The following is a 15,527-nucleotide window of genomic DNA, read 5'->3' as shown; positions in this document are numbered from 1 at the left end:
TTATGTGATCAGATCACAAATAATATCCCCATAAATTATTAACATTTTTGAGAGCATAAATCACTTCAAAAGATAGATTTTGTATTTTTTCTATTTCCAATGTTTACTCCCAGTGCCTTGTATGTGATATGTGCTCAAAAATATTTGTAAAAAGCAATGGATAAATGAATTCAGCTGGCTGAATAATGCAATGATTTATTTAACCATCCTATTAGTAGGCATGTTAAAAAAATATCAAAATGCAATTATGCTTTTAAATTTTCCATTGCAAAAATATGTCTATTAAGTATATAGTAAAATTCCCTTATTAATATTATATTTGGTAACTACTTATGAAAGAAATTCATATTTAGATTTACTAGAAAAATCATATATTCTTCCATATATGAAAATACCCTATGAGGTCTATCTTTTCTATGCCTATCACTATAGTGTGTAAGTACATATGTGTACAGACATTTTAAACATTATCAGCTTACTACAAAATAAAGAGCCTTTGGTATGATTTCAAACTCAGATCAATTCAGTATTATTCTATGTATATCTTAATCTGTGTGTAGGTTAAGCAGTGGTTAGCAACTTGAATATTTTTAGCAGCGCAGCCAAGTAAAGATCACATCCATATATTTGATACATGAAAGACACATTAAATATTTAATAACAACAATAATTTAATGTATTGCCTTTATTTTATAGCCCTTTTAAAATTATCATCTCTCTTTTAAATGATATCTACCTCATAGATAGATTATTCAGGGAATACTAACCAACACAGAGATAGTAAACCTTTACTTCATACTTGGTTGTGATAAATCAAAGCCTACAGACATATTTTTGAAGATGTTAAATCAGAATTTATGCATTTAACTATGTTTTGTAGAATGCTGCGATTTTGTGAAGAAACAGATTTTGTGAATTTTAACTGATTTCTAACATTGAATAAGTGTTTTATATATATGTTTTATATATATATATATATATATATATATATATATATATATGACATTTGGATTAGAATTACTCACTCATTTATTACCTAACAGCTATTGGGCACCTTCTGCATGCTTGTCATGAGACAAGTGCTGGGAATAGGAACACGGTTTATAATTTCATGTCATCTTCAGTTCAAGTCTAAGGATTTCTCACAGGGTGTTTTGGGAGCCCAGAAGAAGGGAGGAGGATTTGGGAAAGCTTCTAGGAGTAGCCAGCTGTTCCAGCTGCTTAGGAGGAGTAACCAAAGAAAAAAGGGAAGGAACCACAGGGCAGAACAACTTGGAATGTGTGGGGAATTAGACGCCCTTTGATCTTGCTAGAGAACAAATTGCTAAATGAGGAGTGTCAGAAATGAGACAACAGTCATTTATTTATGTATCTGTTTAGTCAACAAAGTTTATTAACTGAAATTTATTATTTAGTTTGTTATTGAGTGATATTTATTATTCATCAGAAACTTTGCTGACAATACCATGGAGAGCAAGACATAAACAATATCTGCCGTCATGGAGAGTCAGTCTGGGATTAGGTCGTAGATGCCTTGAGTCGCACGTTAGAGAGGTTATAATTTAGCCTGTCGGCAGTGGGAAGCCATTCACATTAGTTTAGTCAGGAATGTGAGTGGGTCAGACTTGTGTTTTAGATGAATTACTGTGATAGCTGTGTAAGGTGGGCCTATTCAGAGGAAGAAAATTTACTTGTGGGGCTGCAGCTGTAATACAATGGAGATGTGGTAAAGACATTAACCAAGGCAGTGGAAATAATGATAGTTAGAGTAACCTCTTTGGGAATTAGGATAGAAAATGATAAACTGATGACTGCTTGGTTTGGGGGTACGATGGAGAGGGGGGAGTTGATTCCTTTGTGTTTCTACCTTGTTTGATTAAATGGATTGATGATATCACCACCAACTGAGAATAGGAGAATTCAGTTTAGAAAATAAACATTTTTTTCCCTTATAGTAAACCTCTGAAATTCAAAAGGATAGTCTTAAATCTATATGATATTTATGATTTTCAAACAACTGAATATTTTTGGCATTTTTGCTTTTCTTCTCTAATTACATTAAGCAGTGTGGAATAGAATGGGGAACATTGTATAAGAATAAGCATGAAAGATTAATGGAGGGCTTAGACCTTCTATTACCACCCATAAAAATCCATTTATTAGTTCAAAAATTATTTAACTGGGCCTTCAAAACAAGTATCTACTATCACATTGTAACTTGTTGATTGAATGTGAATTTTGCATTAAAATCATAGGACAGTAATATTTAGTTCATTTTAAATGGCAAAAAAATGGACAGAAAAATATACTTTGTAGATTAAGGATGGGATTTAGACTTTTAAGTGATACAGCTGGGATCAGAATCCAAGTGGCTTCTGCTTCACTTTTTCCAATCAAAATTTCCTGCCTTGCTACCTTATAAACTGCATATCTCCACTTCATATAATTTTTATTTAAACTCTATAGCCAAGCTGGCATTTGTAATCCTTATATTTTGATAAGTGACATGGAATTGTCTAAAGTTCAATCCTGTTTTTAATGACTTTGTCTAAAGCTTGAAACCTTATGCAGCTCTTCTAGTAGTTATTCTTTTTATCTAAAATTAACATTTTCCATAGGAGGATTTATTTATATACTGCTCATACAATAACTTATTACTCTGAGTATCTTCTATAACATAAAATAGTTTGAAATGTTTTGTTTTTAATCCCTGAAACAGTACTGATAAACTGGTTGCAGTTACTTAGAGTCAGGAGTTTAAATTTGAGATCGTAGTAACACGTCCATCTTCCATATCTTACTTCCTACCATAGAAATTTTTGTGAAAGGGATTCCTGGTGCTATTTCTGCCATTTGCTTACATATATTCTGTTCCAAGAGGCACACCCTGTGAGTGTGGGAATAAAATTCGCTTGGGCAGAGACTCCAGTGCTGCAATTATCTTAGATGAGTCTGTTGGCTTGCTTGATTTCTCCAGAGGGTTTGGTCATGCAGCTGAATGCTCCTTCTGTTGTGCTTCCAGCCACACTTGTTTTTCAATGTGCCATCTTAGAACAATTAACTCACCTCTAACCTCGAATAACATGAACCTTCTAATTCTGACCCATTACTGAAATCAACTCTGGAAAGACTTTATAATAAGAATTTTAGAGGGGAAGTTATGCTTTTCCACACTGCCTTGTCAGTTGCAATGCTTCTGAAACTCAAAATTCAAACTGCTACTACAAGAGAGTACTTTTTGACCTTGCTACATTATAGAAAAGGGTTTGTGTGCTAACACAGAACTCATCTATATTTTGACTTATGTTTTTCATTTAAATTATTAAGATTTAATTGAAGTGGATTAATTGGACATGGTTCTAATGCTGTGCATATATGAACACTAAACTTTCAGGGTTTAGTGAGTGTATCATAAGCAATTCCCAAATTGTCCATTTTTAGCATTAAATAAAATACAGATTATCAGTGCCTGGTATTGGAGATAAGAAGCAAGACTGAATTGTTAATACGACAATAAGCACAACTGCCATCTGCAGGTTTACTATGTGCTAAGTTATGTACCTGCATTACTTCCTTTAAGCCTCGAATATGACAATATTATGGTAGAGAGGCAGTATAAGTTCATATTTAAGTGATGGGCTCTGGAGTCAGGCTGTTTCAATTTGAATTCTGACTCTACAACTTATGAGTTGTGTGACCTTGGTCAAGTTACCTAATCTCTCTGTGCTTTAGTTTCCTCACGTGTAAAGGAAGATAACACAGAGTTGTTGAGAGGATTAAGTGAGTTGTTTATTGCATGAACAAAGCCTGGAACATAGTAAATGCTCAAAAACTCTTAGCTATTATTATTACCCTATATCATAGGGTTTTGAAACAGTTTAGGTACTTTACTTGAGATTTTATAACTAGTTTAGGTATCTAAACTAGTTATAAATATTTTAGGTACCTTACTTGAGATTTTATAACTTATAAATGCTGGCATTATAATAGGAAATCTGAGCTCTTGGACATCACAGCCAGTGTGCTTGAACACTAGGCTTTGTTATCTAAGTAATAAAGAATACTGGCATAATTTTGACAGCACCTTCAGGTACAAAATGATGCAGCAAGGTAAAAGAATAGATATACAAGACTGATATTTTCCCATTAAGAGCTGCTTGGCTTTTTCTGACCTCAGGTGCAATAGATATTTTTGGTGCAAATGATGAGCAAAGCAGTCAGCTGGGTCTTGGGAACACAAAAGCAAACCCCCTGCCCTCCTGGAGCTTATGGTGTAGCGCGAGAGAAAAAGAAGCAAAAAACAAAAAACAAACCAACCAACAAAATACTGTAGCTCAGTAAAATAATGATACAATAGGAACTGCACAGTATTCAGGGAGATCTAAGAAGCAACCCATGCTGCTTAGTGAGCCAGGGGAAAAGTCACAGCATTTGAGCGGTATCTGAAGGATGAGTAAGCGCTTGTCAGGTGGAGCAGATAACAGAAGGAATCTAGCAGATGCAGGAACATGTGAAGGTGAGGAATGGGGAGAGAGCCTGGCATTTTGGGAACAATTCTTAGAATTGTTTAGAATTGTTGGAGAGTAGAGTGTGTTCTGGTGCGGGATATGGGGCATGGCAGGAGACGGAGTCTGACAGGTAGTCTGGTAGAAGCCTCTGTATGCCATGTAGTTATGTCAAGATTTACTCTTATAGGAATTATCAAGTAATAGGAAGAGATCCTGCAAAAGGCAACTGCAGATACAAACCAAATCCGGAGAATTCCCAGGTAAACTTTTTGCTTACTCAATCAACAGATTTTATTTTATGTCATGTTGACTAGAAAATTATTCACAACCTAAAAGTTGAGAGCTATGTCTTATTCGGTGGGAATTTTTAGGACTTCAAGCCCGAGAGGCAGCATCTCAAGTAACCCTGAGAGAACTGCTCCAAGGAGGCGAGGGGAGAGCTAGGATATATAGGAGTTTTGCAACAAAGGGCAGGTAATTGGGAACATCAAAAGATTGCTCTTAAGATTGCTAATTAAGGAAAACCAGATATGGAAGTCTGATGCAGTCTGATGGCTGTTAGATGGAAGGTATTCTTTCCTGAGCTCCCTCAGGGCTCACCAGGTCACCGGATGACTGTGACATCCTTTGTTTACTGGTATGGCAGGGAATATTCTATTTCTCAGTCAGTATTAGGGTTTATGGGACAACATATAATTACTGTCTTCCCCCCCTCACCATTAGGAGATTTAATAGAATTTAATGATTTTCCTTGCTCACAAATGGACTTGAGGCTGTGGCCATCATATTTAAACATTTTCTAGGTTGAGTCACATTTAAAATATAGAAAATATTTTATGTTGCTTTAAAAGAAACAATAAGCATTTCAAGCCATTTAAATAACTTTGTTTTTTGTTTTTTTACAGTCATTTAAAAAATTTTTAAGACTTTACCTTTTAGAGCAGTTTTAGGTTTACAATAAAATTGAGAGGAAGATACAGAGATTTTGCACATACCCCCTTCCCGCACACAAGCATAGCCTCTCTCATTATCAACATCATTCATCAGAATGGTATCTTTTTAACCAAGGATGAACATACATTGACACTTCATAATTCATCCAAAGTCCATAATTCACCTTAGGATTCACTCTTGGTGTTGTACATTCTATGGGCTTGGACAAAAGTATAATGACATATATATCCATAATCATAATATCATACAGAGTACTTTCACTATCCTAAAAATCTTCTGTGTGGTTACCTTTTTAATATAGCAATAATTCAGTAGAGGAACCAAAGAGATTTCATATCTTCATAAAATAAATGTTATTATTCCACTTCAATTTTCTCCTTTACTTCAATTCTCCTTTATTTGTACTTCATGATTTGGTTATGAGTCAGCATAATTGATTACTGGGATTAAGTTCAGGGTGAAAAGGAAGATGGCAAATTTAATTTATTGGAATCTATTTCATAATGCCCTTCAGTTTTCATATGAAGAATTGGATTTAAGTAGACTGGCTAAATTTGCTTTGTCTTGGACTACTAATAATATTAAGTAATAAATGATATTAACAAATTTGAGGAAATGAGCTCAAACAGAAGCTGTAGTTTAAATAGCAGCAAAGTTAGATAACATGACCAGTGGCAAGATCTTGTGAAATATCTGCTAATCCACTGGTGCTCTCTTTGAGTCCAATCTAGAGTTTATTCTGTCATTGGCATTTTTTTCAGTGTCTTCATTTCTAATATCCATTTTTTCTAGGTGATTACCTTTTCATGTCCACTTGGGCTTATTTAATTAATGCTTATTTTTGTTTTAAACATTCTTGCTTGCTTTAAATGGTTGTGTTCTTTATTTATAATTTTATTTTATTGTGGTAAGGACACTTAACATGAGATCTACCTCCTTAACAAATTTTTAAGTGTACAATACATTATTGTTGACTACTGGTGCAATGTTGTACAGCAGATCTTTGGAGCTTATTCATCTTACTTAACTGAAATTTTATGCCCATTGATTATAACTCTCCATTTTCCCTTCTCTCAAGTCCCTCATTCCATTCTCTGATTCTGCAAATTTGATTATTTTGGATATCTCATATACAGTACAGTACTTGTCTTTCTGTGACTGGCTTATTTCACTTAGCAGAGTGTCCTCAAGGTCCATCCATGTTGTCACATATTGAAGAATTTCCATTGTATTCGATATCACATTTTCTTTATTCATTAATGTGTGGATGGACATTTAGGTTGTTTCCACATCTTGGTTATTGTGAATAACCAATGGATGGCTGCAATGAACATGGGAGTGCTAAAATGCAATCTATGGAATGGGAGGAAACATTTGCAGATAGTATATCTGATAAGGGATTCATCTCTAAAATACGTAAGGAGTAAATAGCAAAAAACCCCAAAACAAAAAACAAAACAAAATGAAACCCTAACAAGCTGATTTAAAAAATGGGATAAGGATTGAATTGCCATTTCTTCAAAGATGACACACAAGTGGCACATGAACAGGTATATGAAAAGATGCCCAAAGTCATCAGTGAAACGCAAACCCAAACCACAATGAGATACCACCTTGCACTGGTCAGGATGGCTATTATCAAAAAAAACGGAACGTTAACTTTTAAAGTGTCTTTTAGAATTTAAGATTGCAAGCTCATTATGTGTGCCAGTTTTCTTTTTGTAATTTTATCTCCCTCTACCTTCTTATTTCTCCCCTCTCTCCCCTGCCCCCACTCTCTCTCCCTGACTACTGGTGTGGTTATTTCCACTTATCCCTCAGGCTTTCAGTTCAGATTGGGATTATATCAAGGCATTCAATTTTTTGGTTAAAACGTTATTTGAATGGATTTTCTATCCCAGATCCATATTCTTTTTCTTGTAACATATAAATTTATTTATTTATTTTTGGCCATGTTGGGTCTTTGTTGCTGCGCGTGGACTTTCTCTAGTTGCAGTGAGCGGGGGCTACTCTTCGTTGCGGTGTGCGGGCTTCTCATTGTGGTGGCCTCTCTCGTTGCGGAGCACAGGCTCTAGGCACGCAGGCTTCAGTAGTTGTGGCGCATGGGCTGTAGAGCGCAGGCTCAGTAGTTGTGGCACACAGGCTTAGCTGCTCCGTGGCACGTGGGATCTTCCCGGACCAGAGATCGAACCCGTGTCCCCTGCATTGGCAGGCAGAATCTTAACCACTGCGCCACAAGGGAAGTCCCAGATCCATGTTCTTATCAGATTTGATTTTAATAATGACAAAATCTGAAAGAAGCTTTTGTAGTTCATTAGTATTCCTCCTGTTTTTAATGGGAAAATATTTTAAAATGATGAAAATACTTTTTATTCCTTTTTCAAAGTACTTTAATATACTTACTTTACTTATAGTGAAATAGGTAAGGTAGTTTTAAAGTAACATGTTAATTTTGGGAACAAAGTATTGCCTTATTTGAATAGAAAATAGAATTGAGATTCAGAAGGTTTACTGCTATGCCACTGCCTTCCTTTCAAGAACAACATATACAGCAGTCAGCCATTTATGCTGTATCCTTTAACATCCCTTGGTAAGTCCCAGCTGTCCTTAAATCTCTCTCCACATTTGGAACGTGGAATGTCACTATTTTCCTACTGTTTTCACACTCCAGATGCTTATCTAAATAAAATTCAAAAGCTTCTGGAAGCAGTAAAAACAATAATATATTTTTGTCAAATAATCAAATGTTGTTAGATAACAGCTTACCAATGATTAGAGCAAGCTTGTATAGAGGGCCATAGGGAGGGTGAACGAAGGCAGGAAAAGAAGTTAAAGTTTGGGTGAAGATTAACTTTCTCTAGGTCTAAAATGAAAATAAAAATGAACCAAAACAAAATTTCCCCCCTTATCTTGCCTGTGCAACACGTGACTGTATTTACTTGGTCTTTCACATGAGATTCTGTGGCCTTCATAAGAATTTACTATGCAGTTCTCAGCATGTTTTTAGAAATAGAGATATGATAATTGGTTATCAGAGTGATGAACTAATCATTCTTATGCGTTCATGTATTTGCCTGACACTTGCTAGCTGATGGTTTCATGTTTAACTGGATAAAAATGTGTTTTCCTGATTGACAGCTTCAGTTTGTGTAATCAGATTTCAAGATTTTATTCAGGGTGTTCAGTCAGACATGTCAATTCTTTGGTCTTGGAGTCATAGACTTGAAGTGGTCGATGGAGCTGGAAATGTTTTAGCCAGAAGAACAGATTTGGATGGAAGGGCAATTAACGAACCCAGTGTTTCTCTGCTTTGAGTGGGAGGAACAGCTTATATCCTAAATCATGAAGAACTGCTCCTGATCACTTTTTTTTTAAGCAGGGAAGATCCAGAGGTAATACATTAATTATACAGTCTTTGATATATGACCCAGAGTTAACAATTCATGTTGTTGGTGCCAGAGTTGACATAACAGAGTTGCAGTGGTTTTTGTTCAATAATGCATTGCAATCTGCCTTCATGTAGACAAAATTACCACATCATACTATGATGAGCATGGAAGAGTCTCTCCTTTCTACAGAGCAACAAATTGCATACTCATTCCAGATATTCTTTCATACAACTTGTTTGATGAAGAGCAAAATACACGGATGCACTATGCTGAACCCAACACAACAGTAGCTTTGTGGGTCAGGACTGCAAGGAAGGGAATGGCTATGCCTGGTTATTCTGAACACATTTATCTTCTCAAAAAGCTACAAGAATAGGAATATTCTTCTGAAAAAATCTCGTTTTTCATTTTTAAGGATTTTTTTTCAATTGGATTAGTCATTTGAAATGAACACCAAATATTCTCCAATTACTTGTCTATGAATGACTAGTCACTGTCTCTGTCAAATGTTGCTTTCCCCCAAAACAATGAAACATTTCTGCTTTATACCCTCGACTAGACTGTGTCTTCCTTAATAAATAATTCAGTGTTAATATTAAAAGGATTCAGCATTAAAATGCATGCGTAGTATACTGCAAGGCATGTGGCTGTATTATTATTAGCATTATTATTACTACTATTTTATTGACTTTTAGGAGGTTTTTCTTCCCTTAGACTGCAAAAGAGGTTTTCTATATTTTGATCTGATGTTCCATGGTTCTCAGAGAGTATAGTACCAGATTTTATAAGTTAGTGCAGTTTTTCATGAGGTGGTGACAAAGAAGCAATGTACTCTCAGAACCACCAGAGAGGAAGCTACATTTTAGGAGGCTTTTCCTGTAGTATGGGGATGTGCGTAACCAAGCCAGCAAGTAAGATAAATGGAGAAATAGGATCAATTTCAATCTTTATCAATCCAATAGATAAAAAACGGTAGTAGTTAATTAGCATATCTCTTATCATGAACTGTGATGGATATCTTTTCCTATTTTTTATATTTCATTTTTTTGGTGAACTGTATGTTCATAGCCTTTGTTCATTTCTATGTTCAAAAGATATATTAGTCTTTTTCTTATTGAATATTAGGAGCTATTTTTAATTATAATGACATATAAATTATGAATACTTTCCCCAGTTTGCTGTTTTTAGACTATCCTCATGGTACTTTTTGCCATGTCTGTCTGTCTGTCTGTCTGTATGTATTTATTTTTTAACATCTTTATTGGAGTATAATTGCTTTACAATGGTGTGTTAGTTTCTGCTGTATAACAAAGTGAATCAGCTATACGTATATAGTGAATCAGCTATACATATATTCCCATATCTCCTCCCTCTTGCGTATCCCTCCCAGCCTCCCTATCCCACCCCTCTAGGTGGACACAAAGCACCAAGCTGATCTCCCTATGCTATGTGGCTGCTTCCCACGAGCTATCTATTTTACATTTTGTAGTGTATATATGTCCATGCCACTCTCTCACTTCGTCCCAGCTTACCCTTCCCCCTACCCGTGTCCTCAAGTCCATTATCTACGTGTGCGTCTTTATTCCTGTCCTGCCCCTAGGTTCTTCAGAACCATTTTTTTTTGTAGATTCTCTATATATGTGCTAGCATATGGTATTTGTTTTTCTCTTTCTGACTTCATTCTGCATGACTGTCTCTAGGTCCATCCACCTCACTACAAATAACTTAATTTCGTTTCTTTTTATGGTTGAGTATTCCATATGCAATATTCCATTGCATATATGTGCCACATCTTCTTTATCCATTCATCTGTCGATGGACACTTAGGTTGCTTCCATGTCCTGGCTATTGTAAATAGAGCTGCAATGAACATTGTGGTACATGACTCTTTTTGAATTTTGATTTTCTCAGGGTATATGCCCAGTAGTGGGATTGCTGGGTCATATGGTAGTTCTATTTTTAGTTTTTTAGGGAACCTCCATACTGTTCTCTATAGTGGCTATATCAATTTGTATTCTCACCAACAGTGCAAGAAGGTTCCCTTTTCTCCACACCCTATCCAGTATTTATTGTTTGTAGACTTTTTTTTTTTTTTTTTTTTTTGTGGTACGCGGGCCTCTCACTGTTGTGGCCTCTCCCGTTGCGGAGCACAGGCTCCGGATGCGCAGGCTCAGCAGCCATGGCTCACGGGCCCAGCCGCTCCGCGGCATATGGGATCCTCCCAGACCGGGGCACGAACCCGTATCCCCTGCATCGGCAGGCGGACTCTCAACCACTGCGCCACCAGGGAGGCCCTGTTTGTAGACTTTTTGATGACAGCCATTCTGACCGGTGTGAGGTGATACCTCATTGTAGTTTTGATTTACATTTCTCTAATGATCAGTGAGGTTGAGATCCTTTCATGTGTTTGTTGGCAATCTGTATATCTTCTCTGGAGAAATGTCTGTTTAGGTCTTCCACCCATTTTTGGATTGGGTTGTTTGTTTTTTTTGATATTGAACTGCATGAGTTGCTTGTATATTTTGGAGATTAATCCTTTGTCAGTTGCTTCGTTTGCAAATATTTTCTCCCATTCTGAGGGTTGTATTTTCGTCTTGTTTATGGTTTCCTTTGCTGTGCAGAAGCTTTTAAGATTCATTAGGTCCCATTTGTTTATTTTTTTTTAATTTCCATTTCTCTAGGTGGTGGGTCAAAAAGGATCCTGCTATGATTTATGTCAAATAGTGTCCTGCCTATGTTTTCCTTGAAGAGTTTTATAGTGTCTGACCTTACATTTGGTCTTTAATCCATTTGGAGTTTATTTTTGTGTATGGTGTTAGGGAGTGTTCTAATTTTATTCTTTTACATGTAGCTGTCCATTTTCTCCAGCACCACTTATTGGAGAGGCTGCCTTTTCTCCATTGTATATTCTTGCTTCCTTTATCAAAGATAAGGTGACCATATGTTCATGGGTTATCTCTGGGCTTTCTATCCTGTTCCACTGATCTATATTTCTGTTTTTGTGCCAGTACCATACTGTCTTGATTACTGTAGCTGTGTAGTATAGTCTGAAGTCAGGAAGCCTGATTCCTCCAGCCCCATTTTTCTTTCTCAAGATTGCTTTGGCTATTTGGGATCTTTTGTGTTTCCATACAAATTGTGCAATTTTTTGTTCTTGTTCTGTGAAAAATGCCATTGGTAGTTTGATAGGGATTGCACTGAATCTGTAGATTGCTTTAGGTAGTATAGTCATTTTCACAATGTTGACTCTTCCAATCTAAGAACATGGTATATCTCTCCATCTGTTTGGATCATCTTTAATTTCTTTCATCTGTGTCTTATAGTTTTCTGCATACAGGTCTTTTGTGTCCTTAGGTAGGTTTATTCCTAGGTATTTTATTCTTCCTCTAAGATCAGGAACAAGACAAGTTTGCCCACTCTCACCACTATTACTCAACATAGTTTTGGAAGTTTTAGCCACAGCAATCACAGAAGAAAAAGAAATAAAAGGAATCCAAATCAGAAAAGAAGTAAAACTTACACTGTTTGCAGATGACATGATACTATACATCGAGAATCCTAAATATGCTTACTGTGTATTTAAAAAAAAAGTCAAATCTTCTTGATTTTGATAAGTCTTGTGTTTTGTGTCATAGTTTGAAAGGTCTTTCTCCCTGAGTTTAAAATAATCATCAAATGATTTCTTCTTGTAATTTTATATTTTCACTTCCCTATTTAAATCATGTGTCCATTTTGAATTTATCAATTTGAATATATACAATGGTATATTACTCAGCCATAAAAAGAATGAATTACTGCCATTTGCAGCAACATGGATGGACCTAGAGGTTATCATACTAAGTGAAGTAAGACAGAGAAAGATAAATATCATATGATATCACTTATATGTGGAATCTAAAAAAATGATACAAATGATCTTATTTATAAAACAGAAATAGACTCATAACCATATAGTTACCAAAGGGGAAAAGGGTGGGTGGGGGGGATAAATTAGGACTTTGGGATTAACGTATACACAGTACTATATATAAAATAGATAAAAAAAACAAGGTCCTGCTGTGTAGCACAGGAAACTATATTCAATATCTTGTAATAACCTAAAATGGAAAATTGTCTGAAAAAGAATGTATATATATAAATATATATATAACTGAATCACTTTGCTGTACACCAGAAATACAACACTGTAAATCAACTCTACTTTAATAAAAAAATTTTTAAATTTAGTAAAATAAAAAAATCATGTATCCATTTTGAATTTATCAAGGTATAGGATATGAGATATGAATCCAACTTAATTATTTCTTTTCTAGATGACTATTCAGTTGTCCTAAACCCACTGTCGTATAATTCATCTGTTCTTCAACTGATTTGAGATCCCTTTATACACTAAATTTCCACATGCATCTAGGTATATTTCTTAACTTTTTAGTCTATTATTTTTATTAACCTCTTACACTTAAAAATGTGACTCTATAAGATTTGCTTTAGTATCAGATAGTTAGTTCCCCACTGGAGAGTTTTCCTGAATAGTGTTCACACTGAGTAGTGGATTTGCTGGCCTGTAGGTTCTGCTAACCTTCTGATATACTAGATAATTTCCAAAGAATTTGTACCAAATCAGCTGAACAGTAGCATATGAGTTTTTGTGGTTCCACATGTGGAGATTTATGACTTTATTGACAATCTAGTGGTAATGAAATTATTTCTTATTGTGACTTTAATTTATATTTTAAAAATTACTAATGAGATTGAGCATCTTTTTATAGGTTTATTAAGCCTTTGGGTTTCCTTTTTAATGAAATGTCTGTTTTGTTTCATGCTCATTTTTTGCTTGAGTTTTATTTTCTTTTCCTTATTGATTTTGAGGAGTTTTTATGTATGCTGTCATTATAAGTTATGTTTTTCTAGGAAATGGTCAGTTTCATTTCAGTTTTATTTTCCAGTATTGTCAGAAGTTTTTAATAGTATTCTCTTATTAGCTTTAAAAACTCTGCCACACTGTGGATTTTTGCCTTTATCTTAGTTATGTCAGAGTATTGTCAATTTCATTAGTCTTTTCAAAGAATAAGGTTTTATCTTTGTTTACTATTGTACTGAACTTTGTTTTCTATATTATTAATTTCTATTCTTTCCTTATATTGCATCATCTTTAGTTTTTTTCTATTTTTTCTTTTTCTACTTCTAAAGTTCTATCTAAACTGACTAATTTTCAGTCTTTCTTATGTTCTAATATCAGAATTTAAGACTATGTTTCTTTCTAAATACCATAGTAGCTGCATCCTGCAAGTCTTGACATGTAGATTTACTTTACCAGTTATTAGTATTTTCTAATTTATATTTTGATTTATTCTTCAACTCTTTTTTAATTGAAATATACTTGATATATAACATTGTGTAAATTTAAGGTATACAGCATATTAATTTGACACATTTATTTATTTTTTTAAACATCTTTATTGGAGTATAATTGCTTTACAATGGTGTGTTAGTTTCTGCTTTATAGCAAAGTCAATCAATTATACATATACATATGTCCCCATATCTCTTCCCTCTTGCATCTCCCTCCCTCCCACCCTCCCTATCCCACACTTCTAGGTGGTCACAAAGCACCGAGCTGATCTCCCTCTCCTATGCAGCTGCTTCCCACTAGCTATCTATTTTACGTTTGGTAATGTATATATGTAATTTGACACTCTTATACATTGCGATATGATTGCCATCGTAGTGATAATTAGTACCTCTGTCAGGTTACATAATTATCCTTTCTTTTTAGTAGTTGGAATAATTAAGTTCTAACAAGTTTGATGATTACAGTATAATATTGTTCTCTATATTCACTATACTGTGCATTAGATCTCTAGGGCTTATTTACTATGCATTGTAAATTTGTACCCTTAAACAACATGTCTTATCTCTCTACCCACTATCCCCTGGTAACTACCATTTTACTCTCCCTTTGTGTAAATTTGACTTTTTAATATTTCACATATAAATGATATTTATTCTTCGACTCAACTATTTAGATGTGTTTGTAAATTTCTAATTGCATGTTATCTGATATTTAATTACAGTTTTGCTATAATTTTAAATTTAATTATGTTAGGTTAAAGAATTTTTTTCTCTATGAAACTAGATGCTTGAGTTTGTTGAGACTTGCTCAATGGCCTTAGTGTGTATTCTCTATCATAAATATTTGCTCAAAAATGTGTAGTCACCAGTTTATTGACATACATTAGATCAAATTTGTTAAATGTGTTATTAAATAATCTAATCCTGAATGCTTTTTTTTTGGTATGCTTTACCTAAGGAGGACTGAGAGCTTTAACAAATCTCATTATGATATAGATTTGTCAGTTTGTTCTTCAAGTCTTGATAATTTTGCTGCTACCTTATTTGTTTAAAATGATTATAGCTTTCTGATAAATTGAACTTGACTTAATATGTATTGATAAGTTTATTGCTTTATATACTTTTGCCCTAGTTTGTCTGACATTATTATAATTACATTTATATATTTTTTGCTCTATATTTTGTTTGGTACATTGTTTTGCACCTAGTGTTGCATATTTAATATCCAATTTTTTAATCTTTGTTTTAATTGGTAAGTTAATTGGTGATTAATATGTATTGTCATTTCAGATATATTTCATTTCTATTATATTTTGTGGTGCTT

This window comes from Hyperoodon ampullatus (genome assembly GCF_949752795.1).
Source record: "Hyperoodon ampullatus genome assembly, chromosome: 8".
Taxonomy (NCBI): domain Eukaryota; kingdom Metazoa; phylum Chordata; class Mammalia; order Artiodactyla; family Ziphiidae; genus Hyperoodon; species Hyperoodon ampullatus.
The sequence above is the reverse complement of the archived record's forward strand: the minus strand, read 5'-3'. Positions refer to the sequence as shown.